Source organism: Lichenostomus cassidix, chromosome 3 (genome assembly GCF_008360975.1).
Source record: "Lichenostomus cassidix isolate B80296 chromosome 3, HeHo_3.0, whole genome shotgun sequence".
Lineage (NCBI taxonomy): Eukaryota > Metazoa > Chordata > Aves > Passeriformes > Meliphagidae > Lichenostomus > Lichenostomus cassidix.
The window spans coordinates 30,082,451-30,095,477 of record NC_139483.1 but is presented as its reverse complement, the minus strand read 5'-3'; the positions used below and the strand labels follow the sequence as shown (position 1 = coordinate 30,095,477).

Sequence of the window (13,027 nt, the reverse complement as noted above, 5' to 3'; positions counted from 1 at the left end):
ATTGCTGCCTGTGCTGGGAAGGGGAAAAAGCTGCTGGTCCAACCTGCCCTGAGCCTGTACCAGCCCTGGAGGGAGAAGGGGAAGTTTCCAGGGACGTGGGTAGCAGGGCCTCTCCCTGTCAGGCTGCAAGGCTCGGCTGTGCACACCGCTCGCCTCCTCAAACACACTGTGGGGCTTAAAATAGAAGTGCTGGCTGTAGCCCAGCTCTGCAGTAAGGGCTGGGAGAGCAGAAATGTTCCCACCACCCCGTCTCCCTCCTGCAGTGTTCCTGGGGCTGGGGACTGGCACTGAGGTGGAGGTGGGCACAGCAGTGTCACCAGCAGAGGGGTTTTCTCCACATTCCCAGCAAGGGGGTGGAGGAAACACCGGTGCGAGGTGCTGCTGTGTGGGAGGGAGTGTGCTTTCTGAGTTTCCCCTGTGTTACCACCCTCTGCTTGGCTCCATCACTCTTGGCTCTGACACCTGTTTTCCTCCAGCACCAAAGCTCAGCTGCCTGCACTTCCTTAATGGGAAGAGACGAGGGACGGTAGGGCTGGGAGAGGAGATGCCCTGGGCAGGGGCCAGGCCTGTCCAGGCCAGTGAAGAGGCCAAGGCGCAGCATTCCAGCTCTGGCTGCACATACCAGGAGAGCAGCTGGTGGGCTGGTGCCAGTTCATTCCTGAGCAGCTGCGGGGCCCAGCAGAGGGGCAGTGGGTGCAGGGTGCTTTCATAAAAGCCTCCCTGCTGGCCCCAGGGGGTCGATGCTGACCCACGGTGGGGTGGGAGCTCAACAAGCATCCCACCATGGCCCAAGTCCAGCATAGCAGCATGGGGTGACATGTGTCACTAGACAGATAACCCCATCCCAAGGACGGTGCTGGCACCTGCAGTACTGCTTTTGCTGCCCCTCTTGTACAGGCTTTGTTGTCCCCCTGAGGCGGCTGCCCACCCACAGCCTCCCCTCTCTCCTTCCCCGTGCTGGCATTTGGCCCTGCTGCAACCCACTGACAAATCCCGCTTGTAGTTCCTATGGCAGAAGCCAATTCCCCCCCCTCCACTAATCTGCCCGTGCATGCAGCCTCCACCTGCTGAGCCAGCGGAAGCCGTGCTCAGCCAGCCCCAGCCAGCGCCAGGGCTCTGAAACCCACTCCGGCTGCAGAGCCTGTAGGGTGGCAAAGCCTTTGCACCCCAGTCCTGCTGCCGTGGGAAACCCCAGCCGTGCTTGGCACCAGGCAGTGAGGAGTCTGCAGGCAGGCAGCATCATCTGGCACCGGGAGAGCTGAGCTATCAAGGTAAGGGCAGGCTGCAGGCAGGGAGGTGACCAGAGTAAGCACTGTCCCTGCTGTGCCTTGTTCCGCCGGGTACCAAGGAGAGGATCTGGCTCCAACCTCCTCCACCGAACCAAGGTCTCGTCCCCCATTTCGGCTGCTCGGTAGTCCTGCTGCAAGGTCACCCTGCAGCCGGGAGCCTGTGTTGAGCTCTGGAGCCATCATACACCGAGGGACTTCAGCCATGGTCCGGAGCTTTCTAGTCCCATAGCTGCGAGGAGGGTTCTTGGCTGACCCCGGTACAGGGGGGAGCGAAAGGGGGGAGCAGCAGTGGAGGGGCTGGCTGCCGGCACCCTGCCCTCCTTGCCTAGGCAAAAGGATAGCACTGCAAAGCCCCCCTTCCGGGGCAGAAACCCCCTGGGCAGGAGGGCCAGCCGTCTACCCTGTCTACCCAGGAAGAGGGTAGACACCGGGGAAAAGCCAGAGCACCGGGCATTCCTGTGCCAGAGCTGCGGTAGCTGGGCGACCCCAGCAGCATCCCGCTCGCAGGTGCGGATCATGCAGCTGAGGTGCCGGGGCAGAGAGGGGTGCGAGGGAGAGGTGGGGGAACCGGGCTGCAGTGCCGGCGGCCCCGGAGCCGAGGGCTGTCCCAGCCCGCCCGCGCGGTGCCCTTGGCGCGGCGGGAAGCGCTAGGACCCGGCGAGCCGCGGCCGGCAGTGCTGGCACCGAGAGGTGCGGGACGGGACCGTGCCCTGCAGGCGGCGGCGCCGCGGGAAGGAGCCGGCAGCGCCCGGGTAAACGTGTAAGCGACGCGGCGGTGCCCCGGCTGCCTCGGGCGCGGGTGGGTGCTGGGGAGGAGCGGGGCTCCCGGCAGCGGCGGCGGCAGCGCTCGGGGAAGCCCTGGCAGCCGTCCCGCGGCAGTGCGGAGCAGCCGGGGCTGCGGGGGTGGCCGGCTGTCCGACAGGGGCTCCGACCCCGGCACGCTCGGCTCCGCTCCTGCCGGTGCTGGCTGCTGCTGCCTTCCCTTCCCGTCCCACTGCGGGACCCCCGGGAGTACAGTGCCACGGGGCGACAAACGCCTCCTCTTTCGCCGTCGCACAGCACAGCCGACTGGGGACGGTATTTGGTTACCCTGCCCGGTAATGTATGTATGGGAATGTCACCCAGCCACTGGCACGGCCACCGCTTACTGGCCCAGTCACCTTCCTGTGTCAGTCCCAGCCTTCCCTGAGCGCTGGCTCCCTCCCTTTCCCGCCAGTCACATATGGTCCCGTATGGTCCCGGGGGTGTCCGCACCACAGGCAACACCGCCAGGGAGCCCCCCACGTTCTTGGGGTTCCTGGGGCTGTGCCACCACTCACCTCCCTGCCAGAGCTGCTTCTGCAGCCCCATTCACCTCTTGCAGGCCCTTTGTCCCAGTAGCTGGGCACTGTCCAATGACCCTTTCCATTTGTAGGCTGACTGCTGGGAGTTTGCCCTTCCCCCTTGCACCGTTCCCCATGCAGCTCCTTTCTCCCCAGGCACCATTCCCTGGCTCCCTTCGGTGTGATTTGGCCCAGCACAGAAGTCCTGGCTGCCCTCTGAGTCCAAGGCATGGCCCGAGGCTTGTTTTCAGGAGCCTGACCTCGTGTGCAGGCAGAAGAGAGGTGAAGGTACAGGCAAAGCAGGCTTCGCAGCATGGCCCTTGACCCAAATCAGTGGTGCCTCTCTAGGTCAGGGCACTGCTCTGCTGCCCTGGTAAAGATCTTAATACAAGAAGTGCGGAAACAAGGTCCCTATTGCTGCTTTTTGTCCTTATTCCTCCACTGCCCTGGTGCTGTCCTGGAGAGGGAGCAGGTAGTGCTGTAAGGGCTGAAATGGATTGGAAAATGTAGGGGACAAGGGAAGCTGTCACAGTTAGGTGGTAGGAGATAGCAAAACTTATCTGTCACGTCTCTCAGGCTTGTACAGGGAAGGTGATGGAGCATGTGGTGGAGGAGGACCAGCTGTGCTGCACGAGCTGTTTTTTGCACAGACATTTAAGAAGTTCCCCCATTCCCTGCCAGAAATGGTTGGAGCATCTCAGAAGGCAAGCTGGATGGCACTGGGAGCAGCAGGATGGGGGATATGGGCAGCAATGGCAGAGCAGCCTGTCCCACATCACAGCAGGCAGCCCTGCCCTGAGCTACTGTCAGCAACAAGACGCTCCAGAGCTCTCCATGATAGCTTCCTGGTTTTTGTGGTGCTCTTTTTCTTCTTGGAAAGCTTGGGTTTTTGCAGGGAACCCAGCACCTCCATGACTGCAGATACAAAACAGGGTCAGCAGCAGCACTGCTGGGCACTGCATAGCATCTCAGCTCTTCTGTGAAGCTTCCCAGCTCTGCCATCCCAGGACACAGCACTAGCAAAAGCCAAGTGAGACTTTTCCACCTGCTTGTGTCCTCTGGAGATGGCAGATCTGTGTGGAGAGCAAAGACAGAGAGTTGGTGATGTCTGCAGCTTCTCCCCAGAAGGGGGATCTTTGTTGGAAGCCAGTCACTGCTGTTGTCAGGGCTGACTTTTGTCTTCTGGCTTGCCAGAAAAGAGATTTAGTTGGTCTGGGCAGCAGTGTTAAAAGAGCAGGCTGTTTCCCTGGAGACTGAGTCCTTATCAGCTGAGTATGGATGTATAGAGTAAGCTTGAGGCCATGAGCCCCTGGGAGGGTAGTGCCAGGAGCCCCTGTTGTCCCTAAGTCACTTGGTCAGTGGCACAAGGGTGCTTCTCGGTGCCTCATAGCCCAGGACCAAGGGGAGAAGCTGGCAAGCTGCCTTTTCATGAGTAAGCTATGCTGAGGAGCTGCACTTCATGTCTTTCCCCACCCCATTCCTGTGGGACTTGAGGTTCTCAGAAGACCAGCCAAGACTCTTTCCTCTGTGGCTTGCAGCTGAGCAGCAAGCACAGCCCCGCAGGACAGTTACCGTGTTCAGGGTGACTGTCACAGTGTTGTGTCATCATGTTATGCACTCTGACCCTGAAATCTGCTTCCTAACACTATCCCTGCCCTTCTGTACATTTTCTACCTACAGTCAAACTCTGATTTTTTAAACCACCTTCAAACAAACCACTCCAACTTCTGCCCTCGGACTCCCCTTCTTACTCTCAGATTTCCTGGCTCCTGCTCATCCCCCGTCCCTCCATGGGTTAGCACAGCACACACAACAAGCCCACATTTTGGGGTTCCTTGTCCCACTTTGTGCACTTGTCTGCCTGTGCCAATTACTCCCTCATCTCCCTGCTGCAGCTCACTGCCTCCTCGTCCTCACGGTGAGCCCAGCGCTCGGGCCCGTGCCTAATCCCCTGCCCGAGAGCTGGCTTGCGACACCTCCCCACCCTGGAATGCCAGACCCCGGAACGCCAGACTCTCTCCCACCAGCTGGGAGAACGCTACTGCTGCGTTCCCCCCCTTCTTGCCCACGGTCGCTCCGGCATTCCGCGGAGCCACTTAAGCCTGCGGCCGGCTAATTCCTTCCCCGTGCTCCCCGCGCTCCCGGTCAGGCCGGGGCAAGCGGGAGCTGCCGCCCTCGCCCCGCGCCGCCGCCAGGGGGCAGCCCCGGCCCGCCGCCCGCCCCTCAGTTTGCCGGGGCTCAGCGCCGAGCCGGGGAGGCCTGCGGAGCCCCTCGGAGCCCCTCGGAGCCCCTCGGGGCCGGGCAGCTCCGCAGCTGGGCTGGGAAAGGACCAGGAGCCACTGCCTCCCCCCCGGGGACAGCCAAATTCTGCTGCGCTCCCCCGGCAGCACGAGCGCAGGGCGCTGCAGGCTCCCGGCCGTGTACCCCAGCCCCTCGTGTGAGGGTGCAGGACTCTCTGAAGGTTTTCTCCTCCCTGGTCCGTGTTGGAGCATCCTCTGGCCGCGGGTGGACACACGGCTTTGCAGAGGGGCTGAGGAAGGGGGGAGGGTATTCCCAGCGGTAGCCTGGCAGCTGAGCTGCTGGTCATGGGTTTGGTCTGCCTTTCTTTTGATGGTTGTGCTCCACTGGGTGGCCTGGGGGCCTCGTTTCAGCTTGGGAACCTGAGGAAGCATGACTGGCAAGGAGAAGAAGTGATGAACGGCTGGTACTGTTGGAAGCTGTGGGAAAGGGCCCTCCTGGAGACGTCCCTGGGGGATGTTTGGGAGTATCCAGCCACAGCGTTGCTGCTGATTCGCCCAAAGGGGAAAGCATGACTGGATGGACTTAGTTTCCAGACAGGATTTAGTCAGTCTTGCCAGACGTTTGCACAGAGCGGAATTCCTCCATTCCAGCCAACAACTGTTGGGCACAGGCCAGGGCACTGACCACGGCTGGCATGGCTGTGAGAGCTCCTGGACCTGTGTTTGGAGCCCTCATCTCTGCAGGTGGCCATATGCCATGGTCCCTGTGGTGCCAGTGGCCACAGAGCCTGCCGAGGGAGCAGGCTAGCTGGGAGAGCAGGTAGGAGCCTTGGCCCTGTCCTGCCATGCAGGATGGGCAGCCTTTGGCTGAAGCAGCACCCCCTGAGAGACGGAGCATAGCTCTACCCACTGCCACCAAGGTGCCTCAGGAAGGCTGATGGGGAGCCATGGCTTCAGGCTATCCTCTGAAGCTGGAATTCACCCATCCTCCAGAAAGGCTTCTACTGCCCTTTAGATGGCTCTTGGAGATCCCTGGGAGCCACTGGGCACCTTGCTGCACTGGGGTGTGGATGAACTTCATGGAGGGGAGAATGAGACCACACAGCAGCTGCCACCACTCTTCCTCTTGCCAGGCTCCCTGGTTCCCAGCAGCCCACAAGCTCCCCTGAGGTGTTTTACGAGTGTGGCTGGGTGCCAGCCAGCTCCTTCCTTAATGGCTGTGCTCCATCGTGGGAGACTGGTGCTGCCAGCTAAGGAGCAGGATGTGCCCCCGGCACTGCTTCAATGGGCCAGATGACCTTGACTATAGTGTGCCTCCCTCTGCCCGTGCCAGCTGCATCCTCCGCCAAGGAGACCTGGTGTGACACCATGACAGAGTGCTTGGAGTGGCCTGTGCCCCAGGGCTACAATTTCTGAGTGCCACAGGGTGTTCCTGCCTGCCACTGAGCCAGGGGTTAACCCTGTCTCCTCTGGTACAAGTGGGAGCCTGAACTATGTATCTTGAGTTTTCCAAGTTCCAGCTTGGGCCCCTGGGAGGTGGTGACTTCCCCCTGTGAGGTAACTCTTTACCCTTGGCCGGTGGCTGCGCAGCTATCACTCAGTAACTAGCACCCAGCAGCTCTGCTGCTAATTGGTGCCATTAGTCAGTATTTACCACCTTAATGCTTGTAGGAGAAAGCAAATGGGCAGCTGGAGCTCAGGGGCGCAGCAGCAGTGCAGGGAGGGAGGCAGAGGGGTGGGGATGGAGGAGGGAAAGATTGCTCTGGGAAGGATTGTGCCCAGGAGATGGTGAGGATGGGAGACCCTCAGCAGTGGCTTGGGCAGAGGGGCTTGAGTGGCTCCCAGCCTGACAGCAGGGAGATGCCCTATGTCCCAAAGATGCTGCTGCTCCTTTGGGGCAGTCTGTCCCCACCTGCAGCAGCCTGAAAGGGGACTGGAGCTTCACTGGATCCCACTGTCCATGCCAGACCCCAGGAGCCCTGTGGGCACCACGGGCCCCTTGCTGAGCTGTGCCCAATCAGCGGACAATGGGATTTGTTTCTGCTTGCCCAGCTGGAAAACACCCATGGCCCTGCCACTGGGCTGGAGGCGCATGGAGGCCCTTCCTTGTCATGTCTCCAGACCATTTGTTCACCAGGGCTGTGAGTGCTTTAGGGGTGGTGGAATCACCACATTGCATCTCAGTGCTACCAGTGCAGGGGGATGCTCAGGTGATTGGGCTGATTGGCAGCAAGTGACTCCCTCTCCCCTGCCTTCCCTTGTAGGGTTTCACCCAGGGCTGCTCCTCTGCTGGCAGTGAGCTCCTGCTGCCCTCAGCCCACTAGTGAGGAAGTCACAGGCAGCTGCCTGACTTTATCCCTGCAGGTTCTTTCGTGCAAGGAAGCAGAGGGACGACAGGATGCTGGATGTCTGCATGGCTCCCTGCAAGCGGTGATGTGCCAGCTGGATCTCTGTGCCACAGGCAGAGTTCAGGAGGGCATTGCAGCCCATTCCTTCCTCCCCTCATCCCGGCAAGGCTCAGGCCATCAGGTGAGCATGATCTCTGCCCTGCCACCTCATCCTGAAAGGCAGGGCAGGGCACCGAGAGCCCAAGGGTCACCATCAGGAGTCCTGCAAGCAATGACTGGAGAACTCCCACCCCAGAAAGAGTCTGCCAGCAGTTCTCCAGCCAGGACCAGCAAGGGAACAGCAAAACTAAAACTTTCAGTCCCTGAGCCCTTCACTGACCTCAACAACAGGCTGAGATGCTTTGTTGACTATCAAAGCATCCATTACTATTGTAGTCTCTATATTACTGGATTCCAGGAGCCTGTAGTGGGGTCTTTTCCCCCATTGGCTAATAGGTTAATAACCTGCTGGCACTTAACAGAGGTTCAGCATCTTCTGTTTCCCTCCATGTGACTGATTAAAATGCCCTTTTCCCCCACCTTTCCCAGTAGGGCTGTGCTCTGCTGCCTTGTCGCACGTGCAGAGAATTGGATACAGCTGCTAATCTGCTTGCCACTCCACTCCTGCTCCCTGCTCTGTCCTTTAGACATACTGGCTCTCTGTTCCTCTGCTCCGTGGCACTGAGGGCTAGTGCAGAGGCTCTTTCAGCTGAACTGACCATGCCTTCCTCTGGGATGGGGCAGGCAGCATCCAGTGGAGGGAAACACAATCACTGTGGGTCATGCTTGCAAAGGGAAGGGTGGTTTTGCAATGGAAAAGAGGATGGCATGCAGCCCCCTGGCCTCAGCCCTGCTGCAGGCTGGTGGCCTTGCCATACCTCAGTTTCCCCTGCCCCTAGCACAGGCACAATTGAGGGAAAGGGAAATCTCATTGCAGAGGAGGGCTGGTGGGTTAATTAATGTATGGTTGCAAAGTGCTTGCAAGTCTCCAAGGAAAACGGTCGACGTGGGTGCCAAGTGTAAAGGATTCTGGAAACAGTAAGTGCCTCCAAATGCTGCCTAGCTCCTGAGGCCCTAAAATTCAGATATTGCCCAAGAGACACCAAAAATATTCCTTCAGCTCATGTGATGCATTATCCACTGCCTGGAATAAATCTCCCTTTTTGCTTTTGCCTTCCAAACCAGCTGTTTGTTTGTTTTCCCATTTTGGATTTCATAGCTTTAGTTAAAGTAGGGAATTGCTACAAAAGAGGAGGAAAAAATAGCAGCTTTTGTGAAAGGTTTGGCAGCAAGAGTTACTGAAGGGAGAGCACTTTGCCTGTTTGTTCTGCCTGTTACAAACTAGCTGTGAGCAGAGCGTACAAATTGGGCTCCAGGTGACAGCGTCGCAATGCCTGCAGTGCACGTTTGAGTTTTCAGAAAGAAAACTCAAAGGGTTGGGCAGCTTGAGCCCCACAAGCATGTTCTGGGAAGCATGTCCGGGGGACTCACAGCCTTATGTAATGGAGAGGCTTTGCTGGCTGCCTTACTCCCTTGCCTTCTCCCTTTGCTCTGGGGAGCACAGCGATCTGCCAACAGCAGCAGTGTGTTTTGGCGCCGTGCTGCTGCTTTGGGGATGGAGAGTGTGGGAACACAGCAAGCCCCCGGACCCCACTCGAGTCTGCCTTTTCTCCTTGCCCAAATTACACAGGGGAGAAACATCTAGCTCTGTGTTTCATACTGTTGTGGGCCCAGTACCAGCGCTGGGCAAAGCACAGCTGTTTCCAGTTTGGAGCAGAGACTGTTTTTGTAGCTGTTTGGTTATTCTAGGAGGTTTGTTATTGTACACGCAGAGGTGAAGATGATAACATGAGAGTCACTTGGGAGCAGAGGGCTCTGCAAACGCAACACCTTCGCCAAGATGAAGCAAGGCAGCTTGGCCCTACAGCAAGGGCTCATGTTTGTGGGGCAATAAATGAGTTGTTATTTGCCGTGCAATTTCTTACCTTCCCGTAACCATAGAGGAGGTGTCGCCCCTCTGACTGCACTCTGCTATTGGCATTACACAACCCAAGGACTTGCACTGCTCTTGTGAGCAGCCCTGAGGGGCTGAAGTGCCTCCACGGAGTAGAGAACCTTGAGCAAAATGTTTCCTGTCTGCACCAGCCAGGGCTGGATTTCAAAGGACACTCACTCTCTCCCAGACTTAGCCTTCTTCACCCCACAGTGTCTTGCTTGCTCCAGGTGTCCTGCCTGCCCAAGAGGAGACATTGTTAGACCCCATCCTGCAAGTCGGTGGTGGGTGGGTCACAGGTCTGCAGGGAAGCAGCCAGCAGCCAGTGCTGTCCTTCGGAGCTGGAAACTGCCTTTCTCCATGCCTCCCCTCGAGTCTATCTGCTGGCCTCCTGTCTGCCTGCGGTCACCGGTGGCTGGGATGCTGTTCAGCGTTAATGGATTTCAAACGCCCATCTCCAGTGAGAGACATCTCTATTCAGAGATGTTGATTTCAGTGCTTGGGGGAGTGGCTGTGCAGACAGGACCAGAGCTTCTAATTAGAGAACATTTAATCCTGTACTTTGGTGATGGTAAGTGCTATGCACCCTGCTGCTGAAAGCCTGGGGTGAGGCAGCGGCTACACCCACCTTGTCCTGAAGCAGAGACTTCCTGGAATATCCACTCTAAGGTAAATTTTGCGGTGTTTCTCCTCCCGATGGGGTCTGAGGCTATAATGATGCTGAGAGCCTTGTCCTGGCTTCTGGAAGCACAGTGTCAGTTTGGTTGGGCACTGCCAGTCTGGACTCTGTGCTCAAGTTCCTGGGGGAATTGGTTCTCACACCTTTTAGTCTGTGCTAAAGTTGGAGCTTACAGAGAAAAACAAAATTTTAGAGATGCTCAAATTTTAGCTCATGCTCCTGAGCAGCAAGGAGAAACACGGGGCCCAAGGTGTTGTGGAAGGGGCTCTGTGGGTGACAGCATGGCACATCTCAAGGCTAGAGAGAAGGTGAGATGAGACATCCCAAAGCAGGCGACCTTGCTTTTCTGTTTTGTTTGGATTTTGTAGAGAAGAGGGGAGATAGGAGAGGAGAGACAAGATGAGGCGAGGCAAGGTGGGGAGAGGAGAGGTTGTGGCTCTGTTGCCGCTTAACCAGAAGACCTTCCAGATCAGAATGGCTTAAGGAAACGGGGTGAGGACAGGCAGGCCCAGGGCTTGGATCTGACATTGCCTGGGAGACGCAGGCTGGGAGCTTTAATTGGATGTGAGAGCTTTTAAATTTAATTTGATCTGATATGAATCTTAAATTTAAGAAAAGAGCCTCCTGTCTTCCTGACAGCATTATCTGTTGCTCCCTTCATGTTGTTAGTGCACCCTAATATGTGATCCCAGAAGCCCATAACCATGACAAATATCTGTGAGGGAGAGGGAAAGATCCAGCTGCAGAGACTGCTACTGAGCAGATCAGTGAAGAGGTCTCTTCTCAAGGGTGACACTCTGCAATGTCATCGTTGCAGATCAAAAAGCACTGGTAGCTGCCTCAGCCTTGTTACCATTGCCTTCTTCTTGGGCTTTGAGGACTTTTTGCTTACGTGGCAATGTTTTGTTGGTCGGTCTTAAAATACAAGCTTGGTGCTTGGACTCTGCAGAAAGATGTGTTAGAGATCATCTTGCTGAGAGAGCGTGAGAATGGGAATCTGCCAGAGCTTTTGGGGGTGTTTTAACTTCTGGTTTTAATTTCTTACCCAAACTAATCACCATCTGCAGAGAATTTTCTGAGGCTGTTTATTAATGGAACAAATGTTTTAATGCTCAAAGCTGCTGCAGGGACTTCCTGGTGCCACTGCCTGTGGCCGTACAATGTAGGTGAACAGAGATAGCCAGGAGGGACCTGTGTTCCTTTAAACACCTAGCTACATTAAAAAAAAAAAAAATTACTGTGACTGTTTAACCGCACGGATATGAGGTTAAATTCAGGAGCACTCCCCTTTGCTGGGGGACAAAGTACCTGAGGATTCCTCCACGTTTGCACTTCAGCTAAGCAACAGGCTTTTATCACCGTGCAGTAGATATCTATTCCAGAGAGATAGGAGTCTGGAGGCGGCAGCCTGAAAAAACACGTCTTAGAGTTTGTGCCTGCCCCTTGAATACACACGGTAATTATATCCTCTGAATATAGGGGGATTGCTACGTTTCAGAGGGCTCTGCAATCCTGGGTAGCACCACCACAAATACACAGTGCAAAAAGCTGTCTTTAGTCCTCTCTGTGACTCATACAATCATAAACTGGCTGGGTTGGAAGGGACCTTAAAGACCATCAAGTTCTAGTCCTCCTGCCATGGGCAGGATGACACCCACTAGGTCATGAACTCAAGACCGTTATATATATATGCAATATATATATGTATGTATGTATATGTGTGTGTGTGTATAGGTATATATACATATACATATGTATGTACGTGTGTGTCTGTACGTGTATACATCTATATACACATCCACATATATGTATACTATGTGCATATATTACATCGTTAAGTGACTGCCAGCACAGAGTGTTTTTGTCTGGGTTAGAATGCAGCATGGGGGACAAGTGAGGAACGGGGCCAGTTCACACTCCATTTAGAGCCATAATGTAATGCATGGTTCTCTTTACAGCTGTAATATTTACTAACGCAAACCCAGCGCGGGGCGCGGGGCGCAGGGCGCGGGCGGTCGCGGCGCCGGAGCTACAGAGGGTTTTGCCCTCCTTTCCCCAAGAAGCAGGCCGGGGGGGTTTTCCCGCCAGCTGCGGGGCGTGGAGATGCGATACGCGCGGAAAGGGGGGGAGCCAGGGGCGGGCAGAGCCGGGGAAGGGACGGCAGCGGAGTGCGGGGCGGCGCGGAGAGCGCGGCGCAGGTGGGTTCTCACGAGGTGCGCACGGCTGCCCGCGGAGGGGTCGTGGCTCCTCTTACCTCTTCTGTCCCGGGGGCGACGCGGGACGGGGAAGGGGCAAGAAGCGGGAAAACCCGCTGCCTCTCCCACGCGGGAACCGCGTGGCACTGAAGGCGGCAAGAGACGGAGGAGGAGTTTAGAGACAGGCGGAGGGTTCTCATCCGCGCGGGGGACCGGAGAGAGAAAGAGCCGGAGCCGGCAGGCAGCGGTGGGCGCCCGCGTTCAAGGTATTGGCTCAAAGTCGCCGAGCTTTTGGCCGCCCCGGCTTCCTCCGAGGCTCCGCGCGGCGTTTTAAAGCAGCCGGATGCGTGGGGAGCTCTCGGAAGGAGCCGGGGGGTATCCCAAGCTCAGACCCGGCGCCACAGCATGGGGAGAGGCGGCGTGCGAGTCGCGGCGTGGAGAAAGGGGGGTTTATGATACACAGATGGTGCTTTTTTGGGGGGCTTTCTTCCTTGCTGCCTTCCACGGCCACTACAAATCCCCTTTCATAATTACTGCCGGGAGAGGAGAGCGTGTGGTTTTGGGGATGCGAAGTGGAGCGGCCGGCACATGGCTTAGGGGATGCAAAACGCAGTGATGCTGTGATACCTGGGATGCGGGACTTCACCCAGGGATTTGTGCACAAGTCCTCCGGCTGCAGAAGTGCACAGCCCTGCCGAGCAGTTGCGCGTGTGCCCGGCAGTGTCTGCCGGCATATGGGTGCTATGGGGAGCCGCGGGCAGGTGCATGCGCAGGGTGCCATGTGCTGCTGTGCGAGAAGTGGGGCAGAACCCCCCCTGGCTGGCAGAAAAACTGCTGGGTCAGGGTTGCTCCAGGTCCTGCTCAAGAAAATGCTCCCATTTGGCTGTGGGATGCTGTGGAAGATTTCAGTGAGTGTTTCTTT

The 13,027-nt window shown here is 57.1% G+C and overlaps 1 protein-coding gene across 5 annotated transcripts in view; it reads left to right on the top strand.

The window, feature by feature from the left end:
• The first annotated feature begins 1,083 nt into the window (after nucleotides 1-1,083).
• Nucleotides 1,084-13,027, top strand: part of SLC29A1 (solute carrier family 29 member 1 (Augustine blood group)) — a 34,066-nt gene continuing 22,122 nt past the window's right edge. For 2 of the 5 annotated variants that reach the window (XM_085055117.1, XM_085055118.1), the window contains exons 1-2: nucleotides 1,084-1,271; nucleotides 7,216-7,380. The gene's annotated coding sequence lies outside the window, so the exon portion shown is untranslated. Of the gene's footprint in view, nucleotides 1,272-2,028; nucleotides 2,050-7,215; nucleotides 7,381-12,031; nucleotides 12,109-12,185; nucleotides 12,372-13,027 lie in introns of those variants that run through there. The other 3 variants (XM_085055119.1, XM_085055120.1, XM_085055122.1) reach the window with 3 other exon arrangements.